The 22310-nt window shown below is 51.2% G+C and overlaps 1 protein-coding gene across 1 annotated transcript in view; it reads right to left on the bottom strand.

The window, feature by feature from the left end:
• The window catches only part of LOC119396337 (uncharacterized), a 40655-nt gene that overhangs the window by 5253 nt on the left and 13092 nt on the right, over positions 1 to 22310 (bottom strand). The window lies entirely within an intron of this gene.

The following is a 22310-nucleotide window of genomic DNA, read 5'->3' as shown; positions in this document are numbered from 1 at the left end:
TATCCATTAATCTCCGCCCGAAGGCAACTACCGGACTAACCTTTAAATATTAACATTCATTCTCATTAATTCATCTCATTCATTCATTCATTCATTCATTCATTCATTCATTCATTCATTTCTTCATTCATTCATTACTTGCATCGCAGACAGTGAATTAGATTCTTTTGTAGCGCTTATCAAAAGTACAAATATTATGTCGTTCAGATACCTCATCATGCCGATGTTTCTAACTTCATCTTCGTTTTTCTTTCCGCTACCCTCTATCCCCCGTAGTGGGCCGCGTTTCTTCACGAAAGAAGAACCAACCGAGCAACCTGAGCGGGGATACATGCCACCTGCTCTGGCCTTCCCTGGGTTCCGGAGGTGCAGAAAAGATTGCTCCACCGGCTGACTGACCGCGCCAACGCTGCTGATCAGAGCTTTTTCCTTTCCGCCGACGCATCCTCGAAGATGTCGGCAGGCACGCCCCTCCGGTAAGCGGCCTTCTTCGTCCTGACTTCGGTAATGCATATAAGGCGTTTAATGTGTGCGCATGAGGAAACAGGGTCGGGGGGGGGGGGGATGCCCCCACTCCTCTAATCATCGAGGGCCCGAGGCGCCAGAGGTCTGCCCCGTACCTTTACTCATAGACGTGCACACGAGGAGGGCAGGGGGGGGGGGGGGACGCACCCCCCCTAATCATCTAAAGGGGACAACCATGCCCCATACATACCTTTATCAGTCAGATCTTTCACGTCATCTTTTTAATGCGCAGAGTCATGGCTTCGGGAGTTTTTTTGGTTTTTTTTTTTTTGACGATCATGGCGATGAAGACCCCCTCATGTTGCATTCAAAGGCCTGACCCAGTATAGCTGGGGACCATGGCCAATGGCAGCTTTTGTGAAAACACGTCATCATTTTATAAACCCTGCGCATGCCTACGCCTTTCTCAAGATTGACTTGTATCTCATGTTTAAATCGCGTAGTTATGGTCATGCAGGTCTTTGACGATGATGTCAGCCGACGACACCTCACGTTGCATACGAAGAACTGCATTCTCACCTTTAACAAACGGAAAGCTGGATACTAAAGGCAGGCTTTGCGAGAAGCACGCCATCTCTTCTTATTTTTGCATCCATTGCGAAGCTTGCGTCCTTTCAGGCTCGAACAAACGGAGAAGGGGGGGGGGTGCCGTGAAACTTCGCCCCCCCCCCCCTCAATGGAGAACCCTGCGCGCGCCTATGGTTAGGGACAAGATTACACGAGCTTAGTATGGCTGTTAGATTGATTACCGTCATGGACAGCCAACTACAAGTCAAGGAAGGATTATGCCATCTTTATGTGAAGGTTTGAATAACCTTACGGTCTAAAATGTGCAGCAAAGACAAACGTTTAATCCGCTGAGGCGATCGAATCATTCATTCTTTCAAAACTTGTTTTGCGCCGTCTTAGGAGGTTGTTATAAAGTTGAAATTACTAGATTGTTAGAGTTACCAGAGATTACCAAATTACTAGAGAACGTTACTAGAAGGGAAAACTTGAACGAATTAATTTCGAAATAAACCCGCCACGGCGGTCCAGTGTTTATGGTGCTCGACGCTGACCCGAAGGTCGAGGGATCGAATTCCGACCAAGGCATCTGCATTTCGTTGGAGGCGAAATGCTAGAGGCCCGTGCATTTAGATTTAGGTCACGTTAAAGAACCCCAGGTGGTCGAAATTTCCGGAGCCGTCCACTACGGCGTCCCCCATAACCATATCGTGGTTTTGGGACGTTAAACCCCAACAATTATTATTAATTTCGAAATGGAGCGCCGGTACATCGGCGTGACGTTATGGATTTCGAAATATCCTCTATGGTCGTTGTACGTGGCGCAACTAATATCCATAACGAAACTTTCAGAGTTCAGTATTTGACTATCTTATAGAGAATGCACTTTGGTCTTTGCTTACTTATAAAACGATTAACTATCATCGGCCCGAGAAGACTGCCACCGGACTCGTATGCTCCCCGCAAGTTCTGCTTAGCTGGGCCCACTCAGTCGCACTCCTGTAGGACTCTCTCGAGCTCTCTGGGACTCACGGATTGATTTGAGCATGAGTCATTAGAATCACGTTTGGCGACGTATAGGGTACAGTGAGAGCATTCATCCGCTGTCGCTCTCTGCGCTCAGTGCCCCTTTTGGACGTACGTGTTCCAATACTCAGCGTAGACTGCTAGCTAAATCACGAGGAAGGAAAAAAAACTAGGAGGGAGCGTCACGTGATTCCGCTAGCTTCGGCAAGCCAATCTCCTCTGACGCCGCCCCTCCCGACCAATGCGCGGTGCCTGCTGGGTATATTTAGGACCCCGCAGCGCCCGAAGCAGACGCAACCAAGCGAGACGAGCCAATAGTAGTGCTTGTCTATCACGTGACCAGGGCCTATTCTTCCATTATATGTTTTTAGTGACTCGGCTTCAAGATTGTCATGTGAGGTTCCCTACTAGCATTATTTTCGTTCCTCCATAGGCTAAATAGACTGCTAAGTGGACAGCGGCCATCTTGAATTTTATTCCAGTTCTGACGAAGCCGGCGAAATAGACAGCTTCGCGAGAAGCGTGTTCAATTCTTTCGGAGGTTTAAACACGAAAGGAGTTAAGAAGACAGCAATTTTACAGGTTTTGCTTTCCTCGTCGACGAGTCTTCCAGACGCGTTCTATTACTCGGAAGACTTCGGGCTCGATGCCTTCTTCTAAGCTGTCGACGTAGCCATGCCTGCGATGCTGCTCAAAATACGAAAACAGCGTGTAACGCCTCGCCGGGGTGGTGACAGCCGCTTTTAAGAGACTCCTACGCGAGACGACTAACAGTTTTACCGGAATGTATATAGTTGAAATCGGCGCAGTATTCGACCGGTGTTGACATTTTATGATGGGCAACCCTGCAGACTCTAATGACTGATACATGCAGACCCGTCTTCCTTTATCATGCGCTTTTAGTTTGTCCTCGCCAACGTACACAGTTAGCATTAGCGGATACTCTGTAAGCCTTAGAGAGCCTATGAAGCTGTTTCATTACGTACACTACAACAAACGTGGATATAACACGTTCTTAAAGATCGCCCGATGCCTGTGCTTGTTCGCCTCTTTACGTCACTGGGCGTTACGACATCTCGTGCTTTCTCTTCTCTGATTTTTTTTAGGAGCTGGCTCGCCAGGTTCTTAACCTGGGGCAAAGTCCCTCGCCGTAAGCGTAACCTTAGTTCCAGAGGCGACCGCTACAGGCGCAGCTCGCGCGAAAGAGAAATCTTCTTCCTCTTGTTCTTCGAGCACCTTGATGATAATATTAACGCAGGCAAAACCACATATAGCATAGCCAACTGTAGCATGCGCACGCTCGCACGAAAGAAAAGTCTTCTTCCTCCTGTTCTTCGAGCGCCTTGATGATGATGTTAACGCAGGCAAAACCACATATATAGCATAGCCAACTGTAGCATGCGGCGCTCGCTCCACACTGGCAGTGCGCTTCGATACTCATGACACGAACGAAGAAGACAGCGGCGGAGCGGAAGGCTCGCAAGGCAGCAGCATCGCGGGCTCGCCGCCAAGACACTGCGGTGAGAGCTCGCGAGGCCGCAGAGAGATGTCAGCGTCGTGTGGACCCCGAGATACAAGCCCGCCAAGGCGAAGCAGCACGGAAGCGGCGGCAATTGAGAAAACCTCGAAGAGGTGCGTGCACGGGATGCAGCGACCAAGCGCCGAAAGCGGTCGCTACCTGAAGTTGGTGGCGCCGACGCGCGCTTCAAGCGCGATGTCCTCGACCACACGTTCGGCCACAGCTGCAAGGTCTGCGACCGCTTGTGGTTCGACGACAACCTGACCACAATCGCTACTATAACAACGTGTGACGTCTTGACAATGTGTGACGTGTAACAACGTGTGACAGTAGAGGAATTGTACGGAGCATTCACGGTTTACCCGATTAGCTTCGAGCCAGCTACTTAATCATCATTCACTTCGTGGATATGGCGTGATTTTTTTTCTTCCTTCTTTGTCTCAGCCTTTGCCCTTGCATGTACTCTATACAGTGCTCTTAGGACAGGGACGTCATTTTTCTTCTTGATACAAATGGCGGCCGTAACGTTTGCAGTACGTGAGCTCCAACTACAGCCCCGCCGCGAGGAACAACGCCCAGGACAGGCGAAGACTGGTGACCCTGACCGTTCTCGCTGTCGCCGGTCGTGGCCGCCTTCACGCTGCTCGCCTACGTCCTTCCAGTGCCAAGGCTCGTGCGCCTTACCACGAGGTTGTGCGAGACGGCCGACTGCCGCCACTACGCGGCGCTGCTTACGCGAGGCCTGAACCGCAGCATCGACCCGTGCCACGACTTCGAGGCGTACGTTTGCTCCACGTGGACGCCCGACACCCGGTACCCCGCCCTGTCCAACGCGCTCGACGACCTCGCCATGGCCTGGATGGACGGGTTAGACGATCTGCTCGACCGAGGAGCGCGAACGATACCGGCGGCGAGGAAACCTCGGGCTCTGTTCAGGGCCTGCGTCGCCTCGACTTCTGGTCGGGCGAGTTCGGAGGACAGGCAACTGTTCCGCAAATTTCTCCGGGAACTGAGACTCTCGTGGCCGGAGGAGCCAACGGCGGGCGATAACGTAAACGTGGCGAGCGTGCTGGTGAACCTCGCGCTGCACTGGGACGTATCCTTGTGGCTCTGCGTTCGGGTGACGCGTCACCCCTTCGTACCTGGGGCTCGCCGAATCGTGTTCCTTCCCGGCCGGAAGAGTGATGTACGCCTGTTCGCCGCGAAACACGCGCTCGTTATGGCGACCGGCAGCTACGAAAGGTAAAGTGCATAGGCGTGCGCACAGGGGGGGGGGGGCGGCCACCCACCCCTAATCACCTGAGAGGGGGGCGCAAAATCTGCCCCGCACATTGACCATTCTAGTCACCTGAGAGGGGGCGCCAAATCTGCGCCATACATTGACTTAGTAGGGTGGGGGGGGGCGCTGCGATGAACTTTCGCCCCCCCCCCCCCCCCCTGACGGGGAAGCCTGCGCACGCCTATGGTAAAGTGAATGTCATCTAGGACAGACTGATGGGCTGGTTGGGTAGTACATAATTCAGGAAGTGGGCCAGAGAACCACACGGACGGCGAAACAGCAAGACGGGACACAGCGCCGTGTCCCGTTTTGTTGTTTCGCCGCCCATGTTGTTTTTTGCGCTACTGCGTGAATAACGTCATCTAGTATAGTTCGTCAAGCTAGAAGTCACTCCATGGCTAAGGTCACAGTGTCCCTTGCTCGATGGAATTCGGAAACGTGCGGCCGCCCCCACCGCGCCTTAGCTCAAATCCCCTGCGTCTCAAATCTCCTCTCTTCTGCCCTCATATTCCTGTAAACAGCGCCACTTCTCTTGTCCCATCAACCTCCCTCTCCTCTTTGACGTCACTCCTCACTCCTATACCAGGCCACCCTAACGTGCGGGTACACAGTTCACGTCTTCTGTTCATATCCGGTCTCAAGTCGAGGCCTTTCTTGGCTAAGATCTGAAGTGATGTAGATCGGAAGTGAGGAAACTATGACCGGAAGTTGTTGGAAATATCCTTTAGACGGGAAGCGGACTTAAGCCCGACGTGTGAACCTGGAAGTCGTGTGCGGAAGTAAGAAGTGACGATTGAGGGGGAGGGTTGACTAAATGCAACATGGTCTTCAGCATCGATCCACTGATTGAGCCACCTGCCTTGCACTGACATTCGCGGTGATACGGTAACCTAGGCTATAGGCACAACGCGTCTGTGCAGGTACTGGAAGATGGTGTACACCTTTGTAACAGGCCACCCTCCCAAGCCCGGCGTCGACAAAACCATAAAGATAAGCGCCGAAGTCCAGGGGAACGCTGTGAACATTCTCCACGAGATTGCAACACTCAAGTCCCGCTCCGCCACCTCCCTTTTCCACCTTTCTGACTTGGATCAACGGGAGTCGGAGCTCGAGTTCGGTGCCTGGCTTGCGGCGCTACGCGATAACCTACGACCGTACGCACCGCTCACGTCCGATGACGACGTTCTCGTGGCGGACGCCCAGCTGCATGCGGTCACCAACTTCCTCAACACCATGGGCAACGCGGACGCCCTGTCGCAGATCTCCTGGCATTTCGTGCAGACGTACTACGCGTTCTTGTTCGACAGGGAGCTTCTCACGGGCGACGTCGCTAGCGTTGGTGATGCGTTCGAGGACGCTTCGCGCCACCTGCGGACGCTGTGCGCCATGGAGGTCGACGCCGTCTACAGCCACCTGATGGCCGCGGTCCATGTTCGGGTCCGACTTTCCTCCAGGGCGCGTGCCGACTTCGTCCTTCGCACCGTGACGCGAAAGGCTTCTAGCCTTGTGAATGAGACGTCCTGGCTGGACCCAGACTCCAGACGGTTCCTGGCGCTCAAACTGGAGTCCGCGTCGGTGCGTCTCTGGCCTCCGGAGCTAGCGACGGTCGGTCGGCAAGAGCTCCGCCGAAGAGGCAAGCGCGTTCGGAAAGCTCTACGCCTCGTGTCCAGAGGGCGAGACGAGTACCGTCAACTTGTGGATCAAGGCCCGCTACTGTCTTCGCAGACGACTGATGAACGTGGGTCGTCACGGATACGACGCGGAGGCGCTGCTACCGAACCTGACTCCAGACCTCGTCGACTACGAACCGCAGCTGAACGTGGTCGACGTCGCCATCGCGGCGTTGGCCGCTCCCTTGTACTACGAGCAGGGGACGTTGGGCATGCTCTACGGTGGCCTCGGCTTTCTGTACTCGCTCGTTCTGATGAGCGCGCTCGACGAGGCGCGTCAGTACGTGCACCCCAACGGAAGCGTGAGCCAATCGGGATCCTGGATTTCTCGGAACGCCACGGAGGCGCTCGAGATGAAGCAGCAGTGCGGAGAAGACCCGGGCCAGGCGACGACGAAGGCGGTCCGGGCCACCGACGTCGCGGCTGTGGAGCTCTCACACGCAGTCTTCCTCGAGCAACTGCTCAACAGCTACCAGTCGAACTTGACCGTCGAGCTGACCGACGAGAAGGTCTTCTTGATGACACTCTGCCGGACGACCTGCTCTGGGAAATGCGACAAGGTGATATCGTGGCCCGTGGTAGACTGTAACGAACTTATGACAAACTTTAAAGGATTCTCGGACGTGTTCAACTGCCGCGAGTCTTCGCCTATGACAGCGAAGAACAAGTGCTGTTTCTTTGGATTGGCATAGTGAATCCTTTACACTTTAAGTATCGGAATAAGTGTCCAGAGATGCTGACATTTACCGTAGTTTTAGTCGTCGTTTCGGTATTTGCTAATACACGTCATGTCAAAACCTAATCAATTTTGAATTGCGAACCAGACTGCAATCAATTTTCAACAGCTCTACTCGTTACGTAGCTTAACTATCCAGCAATAATATTGTTTGATGTTTACTTGCGCTCATAGACCCTTCTCAATGAAGTGCTCATAGACAGGTTTTTTTATTCTATCTTCTTTCTAGAAAGGGGCCTGTCTAGAGACAGCGATAGTGATTACTGCATGGATGCCTACTATAATTAGTAATACGAATAATAAATTTACTCGTGTTCCAGCAAGCGTTGTAGAGGGAGAGAAAGGTTAAGTGAAAGGCAGGGAGGTACAGTACCAGCTAGGAGGAACTTCACGAGTTTGTCACGTGCCGTACTTCGGCGCTCAGCATGCAAACTTCAAGACGGCGGTCAGGATGAGCGCACCCGCATGGCAACAGCCTTTAGCTGAAGCGCATGCTACCTTCACGGCCGCGATTTTTAACAATATTGCGTGCGCGTATACGACCTAGATATCGAGTCAGACACAGCGTCCGAAAACGTAACTGCATGCAGTTATTAGGATATCAAATTGGGCTACTTCGTACAGACTGGTACAGACTAGTCAAACCAGCCGTTAATATGGTGCTGTTATTTCCGAAGGTTATATCCAGGCATAGATTCCTTTTACCTGGGCTTTGTAGAGTTCCCGTAGATTGCGCGTATAAGCCGCTCAAGGACTTTTTTAAAAATTTAGAACGGGGTGCGGTCAATATGCAAACTTCGCCTTCAGATGTGCCTTCGCGGCAGCGCGAATTGCGCCTGAAGAAGTGGTTTCACGGCAGCTCATACAACCATGCCGTGAAAACTTTCCTTCAGGCGGTTCACACGTGAAAAAAGACGTACGTATATTGGTTCGTTTAGAATGCTAAATTTCTAGCCCAAACGGCTATCCAATATCGCAATATTCAATAAAATATTCGCACAAGTTTTCTTTAACAGAATCTATCAGTACAGTGTCACTCCGTCTGCAGCAACATTTTAGATAACGCTAGAAGTGATGTGCTTCTAGCGCTTCAAATGTGCTTCTCAGTAAGAGAAGCACATTTGAAATGAGGTGTACAATATATCAAATGTGGAGATGGACAAGAGTTCGATATACGCGTAGCGCACTTTTATTCTTTGGCATAGCATATCCACAGGGTTGCGACAACTGTTCGTTATAGCAAAATATCTAGATTCGTCTTTATTGGCATGTAAATTCCAAAGATCACCATCTGCTTGCTGTAGTGTGCACCATGCCACCATGGTATCGACGATGTTTTCAGATGCCTTTGAAACAGTCTGGAGGACAATTATTGTGTCATGCAACTTCATTTCACAGTGCAAGGGCGCACTCACTGCATCCCACTCCCTTGGAGGCCATGCACCTTAGCAGCTCCAATTACCAGCTGCATTTTGTTCTAGACTTCTAGTAAGTGAACCGTGTCAAATACACTTCCAAATGTTCACCCCGACAATGACGGATTCAACTTCCATGCCTTCCTTAATGTGCACAGTTAGTTGGGCTTCTGGTTGGTGTGCTACCCTAGCATGGTGGTAGCATATTTGGGTAAGCATAGTGCGTCTAGACGCAGCACCTCGTGCTTTTATGCTCTTGTGTGGCTGAACTGTGGCATCTAATACCACTATCATCATCAGCAGCACGTAGCCAGTCAAACCCGAGGCTGCTCACAGCGCGAACCTCACCTGTCGGGCGAGCCATGCTCTTTACTGGGGATAATTATTGAGGTATTAGATACCACATAAACATTGCAAGCATGTAAAATGAAAGATGTAACAGGTGTCAACTTATTTACCATCGAACCAGCAGCTAGTGTGACATGGTCTTGTGAGCAGTCAGTGCACTGCTTGCAGTCATGACCATCAAATAAGCATGTCACATACTGGAAGGAGAAAGTTGAATACCTTGTGATTTGATAATGACGTAATCTTACCTCTCCAAACTGCAGCAGTGACTCATTCCGTTTGTCTGTCATTGACCCTTTCCATTGCATGCCGTAGTAGCTTAGCAGCTAAGGTATAGCACTGTTGAGCTCAAGGAAGTGGATTCCATTCTACGCCATGGCAGCCGACTCGTGAAGGGCATGACATGCAAGACCACTCGTGAACTTAGGTTTAGGTACATGTTACAGAGCCCCAGGTGGCCAAAATTAATCCCAATCTCCCTGCTACCATAGGCGTGCGCATAATTCCCCTTCAGGGGGGTGAAGGTCCATCGCAGTGCTCCCCCTCCCAATTATGTCATTGTATGGCACTAACATTGCGCCCCCTCCCCGAGTCACAGCGCCTCCCCTCCCTATTATGTCAATGTGTGGGGCTGACTTTGTGCCCCCCCCCCCCCCCCCTATTAGGTGAATAGGTGGGGTGGCCCCCCCCCCCCCCCCCTTGACCCCCTGTGCGCACGCCTATGCCTGCTACGTATTATCATATTCTGGTTCTGGCATGTAAGACACCAGACTTTCATATTTTCATAATTTAACCAAACCTCACATAAACTTCTTTATCTTGTTCAGACCAGCTACGTGCCATATGCAGCAGACCAAACATGTTGAAACAAAAGCGAAGTACTATACAGAAATATATTTATTACTTACAGTAATGAGGAATTGCCGCCGTTAGTTTTGTTACACCATTACACAAACCTGTTAACATGCTACTTGTATCTATCAGTGTGATAGCTGAAGCCTTTGAACACATGCCAGTGTGGAACATTTTAACAGCCTAGGAAGCAGCAGTGGTAGGAGTGCTGTTCGAATCCTGAAGCTTTTTTTTAATTACCCTCCACTTCAGGGCCTTTCTGGTCGCAGTGAGGCGCCGCATGAAGAGAGACTGCAATGCACAGAAGAGAAAGAAAAGGTATAATAAAACAATTTGCGTCAGCATATCATGCGAGATAAGGAATCGCTTGTACTTCTATGAGAAATCTTTCAGAGTCAGTTTAAAAACACCCGGTTTGTAAAGGAATCTCGTCTACTTACAGGTTTTTCAAAATACACCCGGAAAGCTACTGTTACCAAAGAGTTTTCGAGAACAAGTGAAATCATCTTTCTATATCCAGTGGTAAGCAAGCACTGGCCAGGAAGCACTGCAACAATTTGAGCATCCTACTAAAATATGCTAACAGTGTCCAATAGGGCAACCATGAAAACAGTATGATGTCCCGTACAGTTGCAGGCATGCGCTCCGATAAATATTTCATAACACCCGGCACATTCTAACGTGCGCATTCTAAGAAGCGCATGATCTGCCAGCTCCCAGACAGATCAGCCACTGGACACATGTGCCTCAAGGTGAATGGTGAATTTGTCGGTACAAGACCAAAGAATGCCCCATTTTCTCTGTCCACGAGATCCTGTCCATTTTCTCTGTCCATTTTCTCTGTCCATTTTCTCTGTCACGTGGTCGTGACGTCGACGAAGACAGCAGTCGGCGTTTGCAGAATGAAACTGTTTATTCGGCCGAACTTGTGGCCAGGAAAATGACAACTAGAACTACAGCAATACACGCTGTACAATGATAGCGGCGAACAGGGCGTTGTCCGTCGATCAACTCACAAGCGATCAAGCGCGTCGGCTTTTATACAGGCGCTATCGAACTTTCCAGCAATATCGCTGGTGGCGGCGTTATCTCTAGACAAAGCTGGAACATTCGCGTGCGGCGCGCAATCTTAACAAACCGATCTACAACAATCGCGACGCTTCTAGAACACTACTTCGCGGACAGCATCGAGCGTTGATAACCGTCCCTGCCGGTCAAACCCGAATACATCAAAACAAGACAAGAAATGGGCGTGGCATTGCCCCCCTCTGAAAAAGCATCGTCCCGATGCTTGTGAAAGAACATAGAAGAGGAAAAAAACGCCAGGCCTGCGCTGAAATCGCAGCACAGTCACAGCGAAAGCTGGAAGAGCGGCGTTTCTAGAGCCCGTTGTAAGCTCTCTTGGGGCTACAATAGAAGTACACTAGAATGGTACCCACTACGCCATAAATCACAATTTTTGTGAAGTTGGGAAGCACCTACTGAGACATTATTCATCATTCTGCGGAGAAGCGAGGCACCAGCTACACGTCTGTAAGGAATTATGTGTACTTTGTTGACGCGACGACGGATGACGATGAAGAATTATGGCTCAGCCCTTTGTAATGGGTTGGAAGCTTTAAACGGACCACCAGTTATGCAGTTTGCATTGGGTGACGCCCGGTCGCTATTTCCCTCTCCCGTCATCCCGTCATGCTGTATAACACGCGTTGACGTGGGAGAGAGACGGGGGGGGGGGGGGCGAAGACCTTTACTGAGACCCCGAGGAAATGGATCATGCGCTTATGGGCTTCCTTGGCAACCAATACAAGTGCACTTGCGAGGAACCCACTACGCTATAAATCATTGTAATTTTACTGAGACCCCGAGGAAATGGATCATGCGCTTACGGGCTTCCTTGGCAACCAATACAAGTGCACTTGCGAGGAACCCACTACGCTCTAAATCATGGTAATTTTACTGAGACCCCGAGGAAATGGATCATGCGCTTATGGGCTTCTTTGGCAACCAATACAAGTGCACTTGCGAGGAAACCACTACGCTCTAAATCATGGTAATTTTACTGAGACCCCGAGGAAATGGATTATGCGCTTATGGGCTTCCTTGGCAACCAATACAAGTGCACTTGCGAGGAACCCACTTCGCTATAAATCATTGTAGTTTTTGAGAAGTAGGGCAGCAGGCACTGTGCCATTTTTCGTCATTCTACGGAGAGCCGTGGTACCTGCTAAACACATGTGAGGCATGATGCGCACTTTGTTGATGCCGTGCCTGATGACGACGAAGACTTATGGCAGAAACCTTTGTAATGGGTTGGAAGCATTCAACAACCTACTCGTTGCGCAATTCGCATTGTGCGACGCCTGCTTAGAGAATTCGCGTTGTGCGACGCTTGGTGCTTATTTTACTCTTCTACCACGCTATATTGCATATGCTAATGTGGTTCCTTCCCGAAATGAAGCCTGTATAGGACCTTTTTGCAAAGCAGTGTCAAGCACCGGCATGGCTCAGAGGTTGAATACTGGGCTCCCACGCAGAGGGCCCAGGTTCGAACCTCGCTCCATCCTGGAATTTTTTTCTTATTTAGTTTTTTTTCTTATTTCGAGCGATACTGGTTACGGACACCGGCGGCGGCGGCGGCGGCGGCGGACAACTACGGCGCCAAAAACGGCCGGTGAAATGATCTCATAACAGCTTTCGCTGTAAAACAAGTGCATACACAACTAAATTACAATAACAAAGGAAAAAATAGAGTCCCCAGGCTCGCTAACGCGCAAAAAACGGCTTAAGGCGCACGACATGGACGATTTCAGGTCGCGCACGGTGCCGCTGAGAGTTCGTAATGCCATCAGGGACAACCTCATAGTCGAGTGCGCCGAGGCGTCGAAGTACCCTGTACGGTCCGAAGTATCATCGAAGAAGCTTCTCACTAAGTCCTCGTCGGCGTATTGGCGTCCATACCCATACACGGTCACCGGGCTGGTATTCCATGTGGCGTCGTCGAAGGTTGTAGCGGCGACTGTCAGTCGTCTGCTGGTTCTTGATCCGTAGGCGGGCGAGCTGTCGTGCTTCTTCGGCGCGCTGTAAGTAGGTGGTCACGTCGATGTTTTCCTCATCGGTCACGTTTGGTAGCATGGCGTCGAGCGTCGTTGCCGGGCTCCGTCCGTAGACCAACTTGTATGGCGTCATCTGCGTCGTTTCCTGTACGGCCGTGTTGTACGCGAAGGTCACGTACGGAAGGATGGCGTCCCACGTCTTGTGTTCGACGTCGACGTACATGGCCAGCATGTCGGCGATAGTCTTGTTTAGACGCTCGGTGAGGCCGTTGGTCTGTGGGTGGTACGCGGTGGTGCGGCGGTGGCTTGTGTGGCTGTATTCCAAGATCGCCTGAGTTAGGTCAGCCGTGAACGCCGTACCTCTGTCGGTGATGAGAACCTCTGGGGCGCCGTGTCGCAAGACGATGTTCTCCACGAAGAACTTGGCTACCTCGGCGGCGCTGCCTTTGGGCAAGGCCTTTGTCTCGGCGTAGCGGGTGAGGTAGTCAGTCGCTACGACGATCCACTTGTTGCCGGAAGTCGACGTCGGGAACGGCCCCAGTAGGTCCATCCCGATTTGCTGGAACGGCCGGTGAGGTGGTTCGATTGGCTGCAGAAGTCCCGCTGGCCTAGTCGGCGGTGTCTTCCGTCGCTGGCAATCTCGGCAAGTCTTGACGTAGTGGGCGACGTCGGCAGCAAGGCGTGGCCAGTAGTATTTTTCCTGTATTCTGGCGAGCGTGCGGGAAACACCGAGGTGTCCAGCCGTCGGGTCGTCGTGTAGGGCCTTGAGGACTTCTGGTCGCAATGATGAGGGCACGACGAGAAGGTAGTCGGTTCGAAGTGGCGAGAAGTTCTTCTTCAGGAGAACGCCGTTCCGTAAGAAAAACGACGGCAGTCCTCGCTTGAATACCTTCGGGACAACGGCGGTCTTGCACTCGAGGTACTCAATAAGGCCCCCCAGTTCCGCGTCGGCCCGTTGCCTTTCGGCGAAGTCGTCGGCACTTATAGTTCCGAGGAAGCAGTCGTCGTCGTCGCCTTGCGGCGGCGCGTCGACGGGGGCACGAGACAGGCAGTCGGCGTCAGAGTGTTTTCGTCCGGACTTGTACACAACGGTAATATCGAATTCTTGAAGCCTGAGACTCCATCGTGCGAGACGACCTGAAGGGTCCTTCAAGTTAGCTAGCCAACATAAGGCGTGATGGTCACTGACAACTTTGAAGGGCCTGCCATAGAGGTAGGGGCGAAACTTTGAGGTAGCCCAGAGAATGGCAAGGCATTCCTTTTCTGTTGTGGAATAGTTTGCTTCTGCCTTGGATAGTGACCGGCTAGCATAACTGATAACCCTTTCAAGCCCGTTAGTCTTTTGCACAAGGACGGCACCGAGTCCTACGCTGCTTGCGTCGGTGTGTATTTCTGTATCGGCGCAATCGTCGAAATGCGCAAGTATGGGTGGCGTCTGCAGGCGTCGTTTAAGTTCTTGAAAGGCTTGCACTTGCGCCGTTTCCCACCTGAATTCCACGTTATTCTTCGTGAGAAGTGTCAGTGGTTCGGCGATCCGTGAAAAGTTTTTGACGAAGCGTCGATAATAGGCACATAAACCGAGAAATCGGCGCACGGCCTTCTTGTCGGTGGGTGGCGCAAATTCGGTGATGGCAGCTGTTTTCCGCGGGTCTGGGCGCACTCCAGACTTGCTGATCACATGACCCAGAAACAAGAGCTCGTCATACGCGAATCTGCACTTTTCTGGCTTCAGGGTCAGTCCAGAGGTCTTGATTGCTTGAAGTACTGCCTCAAGCCGCCGGAGATGCTCGTCGAAGGTCGAGGAAAACACGACGACGTCGTCCAAATACACAAGGCACGTCTGCCACTTCAATCCGGCCAGTACGGTGTCCATGACACGCTGGAACGTCGCAGGTGCCGAGCAAAGACCGAAAGGCATGACCTTGAACTCAAAGAGGCCGTCGGGTGTTATAAAGGCAGTCTTTTCTCGGTCTCTCTCGTCGACTTCGATTTGCCAGTAGCCGGTCTTGAGGTCCATCGACGAAAAGTACGTCGCGTTGTGAAGTCGATCCATGGTGTCGTCTATTCGTGGGAGGGGGTACACGTCCTTCTTCGTGACTTTGTTCAGGCGACGATAATCGACGCAAAAACGTAGAGTCCCATCCTTCTTCTTCACTAGCACCACCGGGGATGCCCACGGACTCTTCGACGGCTGGATGATGTCGTCGCGTAGCATTTCGTCGACCTGTTTCTTCACGGCCTCGCGTTCTCGCGTCGAAACTCTGTAGGGGCTCTGACGGAGTGGTCGAGAATTTTCTTCTGTTATAATGCGGTGCTTCGCGAGGGGCGTTTGTCGGACCCGCGATGACGACGAGAAACAGTCCTTGTATTGCAAGAGCAGGGTTTTGAGCTGGTCTTGCTTGGCCTTCGAAAGGATCGGGTTGACGTCAAAATCCAGTTCGGGACCTCTATTCGTCGAAGCAGGTTCGGCAGCATCGAAGAGGGCGAAAGCATCGCTGGCGGCTACACATTCGTCGATGTAGGCAACCGTCGTACCAAAGTTGAGGTGCCTATACTCTGTTCCAGAAGTTCCGTGCAGCACTGTGGAAGCTACAGGCCTTCTCAACCAATCAGGAGGGCGAGCACATCTAAGTGTATCCTTCCGCGCCCTGTCGTCTGCTAGCGGCGAGCGCTGCAGCGAAAGCGGCAAGAGCGTCTCGGGACACTGTGCAACTGCGCAGTGAGATGAGCTGTAATTGTGAAAGCGGTTAAATATTCTCCTCGGCACCGTAAAAGCGCGCGTCTTCGAGATACTTGCACGATATCGCACAGGTGAACCAGGCGCCGCCATTTTGACTAAGGAGTGACCAAATCTGCCACCGCGGACTAATCACAACCCAAGACTGGGTCCTCCGCGGCGCTGTGGACGCTCGGGCTGTGCGGACTACTCATAAAAGTTTAGACAGTGTCGTACCATTCCTTCGTACTTTATAAGTAAAAACATAACACATACGAGCCACAACAGCGTTATTTCTTTCGTCATTTGCATGTTATAACACGTACAAGCAAGAACTCTTTCTTCAGTATCATGGAGCCACAAAAATTGTTTTATACAGAAAATGCGACAAAATCGTCATACAAATCACAGCTACAACACGCAGAGAAGCCTTCAAGTAAAAATCCTCCGACGAGACCGCTTGCAAAAGTCATGAGGACAAACAACGGGCTACGTATATGGGGCACTACATCTCGCTTCGCAACAACCTGCGCTCGAGGGTCGTGTAGCCTTGGCTCTGCTGCACGGAACTTCTGGAACAGAGTATATATTCGTGGCTGAAGTTTGTCAGCACTACTTTTGCTTTACCGTCACGCAGCTCGGCTATACCTCGTGCGACGCATATTTGACGGTTCAGGAGTAGGTGCTGATCACCCTCGATGACGCCTTCAAGGTTCGCAGGTTTTTCGGTGCCGACGGAAATAATGACGCTGGAGCGCGGCGGAATGGTCACCTGCTCTTCTATCACATTCAATGCATGGTTGCCTGGCATCGCGTGGGGCGGGAGCGCTTTGTCCGAGTTCAGTGTTATCGACTCAGACCTCAGGTCGATGACGGCGCCGTGGTCACTTAGGAAATCCATTCCAAGTATCACATCCCTGGAGCAGTTTTGTAGGATTACAAAGCTCGCAGGATAAGTCTGGTTATTGATGGTGACTCTCGCCGTGCAGACACCAATCGGCGTTATCAGGTGGCCTCCAGCTGTCCGGATTTCGGGTCCACTCCAAGCGGTCTTTACTTTCTTCAGCTTGGTGGCGAACGGTCCACTAAAGACAGAATAGTCGGCTCCGGTGTCGACGAGGGCTGTGACTCTGTGGCCGTCGATAAGAACGTCGAGGTCGCTAGTTCGTCGTCTCGCGTTGCAGTTAGGTCGTGGCGTGGGGTCACGGCTGCGTCGGTGTGTTCCACTGCTTCCATTTTGCGTCGTCGGGTCTTCTTCAGTCCGCGAGATTTCGTCGTCAGGGTTCTGTCTGGTTCGCGTCGTGTTCTGAAGGTTTCGTCGCGGCGTCGTCGTCGGCGGCGGAGGATCTTCGGTAGTTCGTCGTACAGCAACCGCACCTCCATCGGTTGCTGCCCTTAGTTTTCCGGATACGGGCTAGGCGACCGGCCCCGGTTTGGGCCAGTGTACGGCCGGCGGTGCGGTGACATGTAGTGGCCGGGCGACGGCGAGCGGGAAGGTCGTCGTTCTTGCCACTGTGTTCCGGTGAGGTAGTCGTCGATGTCGCGCGGCCGTTCGCCTGGCTGCGGGCGCGGCGCGTTGATAGCGAATCCCCGTAGTCCCATCTGTCGGTACTGGCAGCGGCGGTACGTGTGGCCGGCCTCTCCGCAGTGGTAGCAGAGCGGGCGGTTGTCGGGGGCACGCCAGACATCGGTCTTCCTCGGGGTGCTGCGCTGGCCGACAGGTGGTCGGTAGGGCGTCGGTGGAGGCGGCGGCGTCTGGCGACGGTACTGCGGCGGTGTGGCGTCTTGGCGGGGGCGTGGAGGAGGAGCATGACGGCGGGCTGCAGCAGCATAGCTAATAGCTTGCGGCTGCGGCTCTGCTAGCTGAGGCGCGCCGAGTGAATGCTGGATCTCCTGGCGCACGACGTCGGCGATGGACTCTACTTGAGGTTGCGACGGAGGTAGAATTTTTCGCAACTCCTCTTGCACGATTGCTCGAATCGTCTCACGCAGGTCGGCGGGTCCTAGGGCTTGAACGTCGGCGTAGCTTGTAGCCGAGAAGCTGCGGTTGTATTGCCGCGTTCGCATCTCAAGCGTTTTCTCGATCGTGGAAGCCTCCGATGCGAATTCAGCGACCGTCTTCGGCGGGTTCCTTGTCAATCCAGCGAAGAGTTCCTGTTTGACACCCCGCATGAGGAACCTCACTTTCTTCTCTTCGGGCATACTTGGGTCGGCGTGTCGAAACAGGCGATTCATCTCTTCCGTGTAGATGGCAATATTTTCGTTGGGCAGCTGCACACGGGTCTCCAGCATAGCCGCGGCCCGTTTCTTGCGGACCACGCTCGTGAACGTGCTTAGGAACGTCGTCCGAAAGAGATCCCATGTTTGTAGGGCGGATTCTCGGTTCTCGAACCACGTCCTCGCGGCGTCTTCTAGGTAGAAGTATACGTGGCGCAGCTGGTCCTCGCAGTTCCAGTTATTAAATGTTGAGACCCTTTCGAAGGTCTCGAGCCAAGTCTCGGGGTCTTCACATGGCGAACCACGGAACGTCGGCGGCTCCCTGGGTGGCTGCATCACGATCGCCGTAGGGGGCACTGCGTCAGTCATCGTCTCGGCGGTCGATGTGACGATCTTCGGCTGCCTGGCGTTTTCGGGAAGGAGCCCGTACTCTGGTTGCAGTCCCTTCTGCCGGCGGCTGGTTCGAGGATCCGGGTTGTCCTTAGAGTCGTCTTCTTCGCGGCTTGGGCTTGGGTCAGCGCTCCGCGGTGGCGTCCGGATCATGAAGCAGCACCTCCACCAGATGTCACGTGGTCGTGACGTCGACAAAGACAGCAGTCGGCGTTTGCAGAATGAAACTGTTTATTCGGCCGAACTTGTGGCCGGGAAAATGACAACTAGAACTACAGCAATACACGCTGTTAGCGGTGAACAGGGCGTCGTCCGTCGATCAACTCACAAGCGATCAAGCGCGTCGGCTTTTATACAGGCGCTATCGAACTTTCCAGCAATATCGCTGGTGGCGGCGTTATCTCTAGACAAAGCTGGAACATTCGCGTGCGGCGCGCAATCTTAACAAACCGATCTACAACAATCGCGACGCTTCTAGAACACTACTTCGCGGACAGCATCGAGCGTTGATAACCGTCCCTGCCGGTCAAACCCGAATACATCAAAACAAGACAAGAAGTGGGCGTGGCAGTATGTTATAGTGATGCCAAGCTTTAGCAGTGATTGCCGCAACCTTCTGCCACAAGCACCATGACAATCTTGTATTGTTGCACAAATAATAATAATAATAATTACCTGTAGTACTCTATTTCATACATGGCAGTGCTGAAAATGCTTTTTTTGCAAAAAAAAATACTAATAAAGTGCACTACTAACGAAAGAAAGATGTGCAAATATCTCTCCTAATTCAATGTTAGCAAAATTTAATCATACTGTTGTATAATGAAATGAGATGTATAAATATTGTAGAAAAGGAGTCGCATCAAAATCTAGTTATGCAGTAGACTTCATTTGATATTTCTGTGAATTAGATATAAACTGAAGGTCTGTGCTGGCACCTCCATGTATCTTTATGGGAGCGAACTTTCATGATTTCAATGCTAAGATTGATCTTCTCCAGATAATTCAAACTTGGCCAGCCACCTAACATGTGCCCTGCCCCATTAGTGAGTACAGCGTGTTTTGTCGTTTTTTTTTTCTGCCACTGGTTTAATTCAACACACCGGACAATTTGACCGATTTCAGGAAGTTGACTATACCACCTAATGAGCACAGCAACACATTTCTGCAATTACTGGCCAAGGCACACTGCTTATGCTTGCCATCAATGTATAATGTGTAGTTGTATACAGGTACATAGCACAAACGTGAAAAGTTGTACTCGTAACAATTCTGCACAAAGTGTCACAAATATAATACAAGTGCACTACAGGGGGTGTGGTATGACACTTTTACAACCATGATGCATGGTGAACCTTCTGTAGTCTGTAGCATTGTTTGCCAAGTACGAAATGTTCCCAGGGGGCCACAATAATCCTGGGATTTTCAGGAATAAGGCTTTTTTAGGGGCGAAGCTCCTTATAGCGGCACCCGTTCGTCCCCGTCGTAGTAGTGTGTAACCAGTCTTAAAAACGGAGGGGGCGTGCACACATGAAGGCTCCCTGAAGACAATGCGCTGCGACAGTACGTGATATGTATCGCCCTCTCCTCTCCTACGCTTCCCCCTCTTTCTCCTCTCCTACGGTTCCCCCCCCCCCTATCTTGCCTCGCGGCGCAGCGGCGCCGACGCAGGCAGCGTCTTGATTGAAAAAACCGACCGCTCGCGCTGCACAACCGTTCACTGACCACCCCGTATATATAGGCACTGGATTTTGACCTCCAAGGTAGTGCGCGTGTGCGATTTCTCCTGTGCGTGATTAAACAATGAAAATTCACAGCGTACATGTAAAATTAAAGTGAGCTGCAAGTCGTCATAACTCTCATCGAACCTTTAGTATAAACGCGCCCGATCTCACGTCGGTGATGATGTACTGGGCAGAATTCACGGAAGATTCACGGTTTACCAATGAACCTCCGCAGCTTCGACCACTCATCATCATTCACTCCGTGGATATGCTGTGATTTTTTTTTTTAAAGGTGAAGTGACTGTTAGAGTTGGTAAGATTGGGTCAAATCCGATGACCCAGCACGTACAACAGCTCCCTGGTTTGCCACTGGTAGACTGATTACTGTACAAAATATCCTTAATTTGCTCATCAGGCAGTGTTATGCCTTCTCCATAAAAAGAACAAAATTTCCACACACACCTTCACGCACTATTTAAAGCAGTGTTGTTACAAGACGGCCCACTCCCACTGTTAGTGGGAATAAGTGAACAGGTGACTCATTCTTGGTGAAGTGGCAAATACAGAAAGCGATGAAAATTTACGCACGCACGTGAAGTGCCACACAAGTGGCACATGCCACATGTCCGCTACTGCAATCAACAGCACGCGCAGCAAACCGGACGCGCGTCTGGTTAATCTTCCTGCCTTTCCTTCCTCTTTCTCCTCCTCCTCCGCTACTGAACAAGCCCTCTTCTTTACTTCTGTGTAATTAGATATCACATGCCACTTGTCAGTGAAACATTTTTTAGTACTACCACCTGTCAAATGTGGAAAGCCCATAATTACAAAGCCAAACTTCAATATAACAAAGTTATACTTTTAGCGGACAACTCTGTTATATCTAAAATTCAGTGAAGTCGATGTTCGTGCGTTTCAACAGTAAAAATAATATCACAACTTTCCAGAACAGTCCTGCATCTCATTCGTAAGCACACTAAGGCTTAGCAGCCAAAGATAAGGGCAGCAGAGTTGTGTGGCTGCTTGCCACAAAAGCTGAGATGAAAGTCAAAGCGCGGGAAAAATTCCGTCTCTTACACAACCTTGCGAGCGCAAAATGACGACACCAAGGAGCATTACGAAAGTGTGAAGAGGAAAATGATCGTAAAGCAGACAACTCACTCAGCTTTCCCCGATGTGCGAGTGTACATTTGTACGGTAGCTAGCAGGGCAAGTTGCTGCAACTGCATCTTTACTTACAGCGCAAACGAGCTAACAGGGACACAGAAAAAAGAGGGAACGGTCTCACAAGTGACCGCGCAAACGAGTTGCCTCACGAAACCATGCCACATCCCGGAGAGAAACCGATCACTCTGCGAGGCAGCGTCGCTGTGATCTGTAGCGATGTCTGTATTTCGAACCTCACAATGAATTACACACTTTCACAAAAGTGCTTAGATCAGTAAGGCAACGATAGGAAGGACTTGCACTACTGGTTCGCCCCACCACGGTGGTCTACTGGTTATGGCGCTCGACTGCTGACCCGAAGGTCGCGGGATCAGATCCCGGCCGTGGCGGCTGCATTTTCGATGGAGGCGAAAATGTTTGAGGCCCGTGTAGTTAGATTTAGGTGCACGTTAAAGAACCCCAGGTGGTTGAAATTTCCGGAGCCCTCCACTACGGCGTCTCTCATAATCATATCGTGGTTTTGGGACGTTAAACCCCAGATATTATTATTATGCACTACTGGTTCAATCATTTGGTAAGTAATTGTCAAAGCCATTTTAGGGTCTGTTTAACACTCGTACTAACTAGCACTTCCTCTTCTGTTTGTACTCACATCGAGTTAATTAAAACTCACTGGCATTGATTTCCATTCATACCCAAGTCGCACCTTCCCTCACTCACTCTTTTCAAGGTCTGCGTAATCAATGCGGTTCCGCATTAACGAGTGAACATAGCAGCCTATGCACTATACAAAGTTACAACCTAAGCAAAAATGCCAGCCCCACCCACAGCCATCGCTGTCCCTCCCACAGAGAACTTGCATAAGTGCTCCATCCAAAAGTACTCACTCATTTTCGTGAGGTCAAGCACTTGTCAAGCATTTTTCGAGTGTTTAAGATAGTTTACTCTCCCATATAGACAAACATCTGTGTCACTGGTTTTAGGTCGGAAGCTTGAACGTCCTGGAAATTTTATCAGTGATTCTGACATCGCTGCTGAGCCAAGTGCAATGTTTTAGGTAGTAACAACGAACCTTTTAACTCCTAATGTGTGTGGTATTTACATTAGCCGAGAAAAAGCACTGACGGTTCGAGTGGAGACCAGCTAGCACGACTGTCTTTCAC

The sequence above is a fragment of the Rhipicephalus sanguineus genome, chromosome 6, assembly GCF_013339695.2.
Source record: "Rhipicephalus sanguineus isolate Rsan-2018 chromosome 6, BIME_Rsan_1.4, whole genome shotgun sequence".
Classification (NCBI taxonomy): domain Eukaryota; kingdom Metazoa; phylum Arthropoda; class Arachnida; order Ixodida; family Ixodidae; genus Rhipicephalus; species Rhipicephalus sanguineus.
This window is presented reverse-complemented; position numbering and strand designations above follow the sequence as displayed.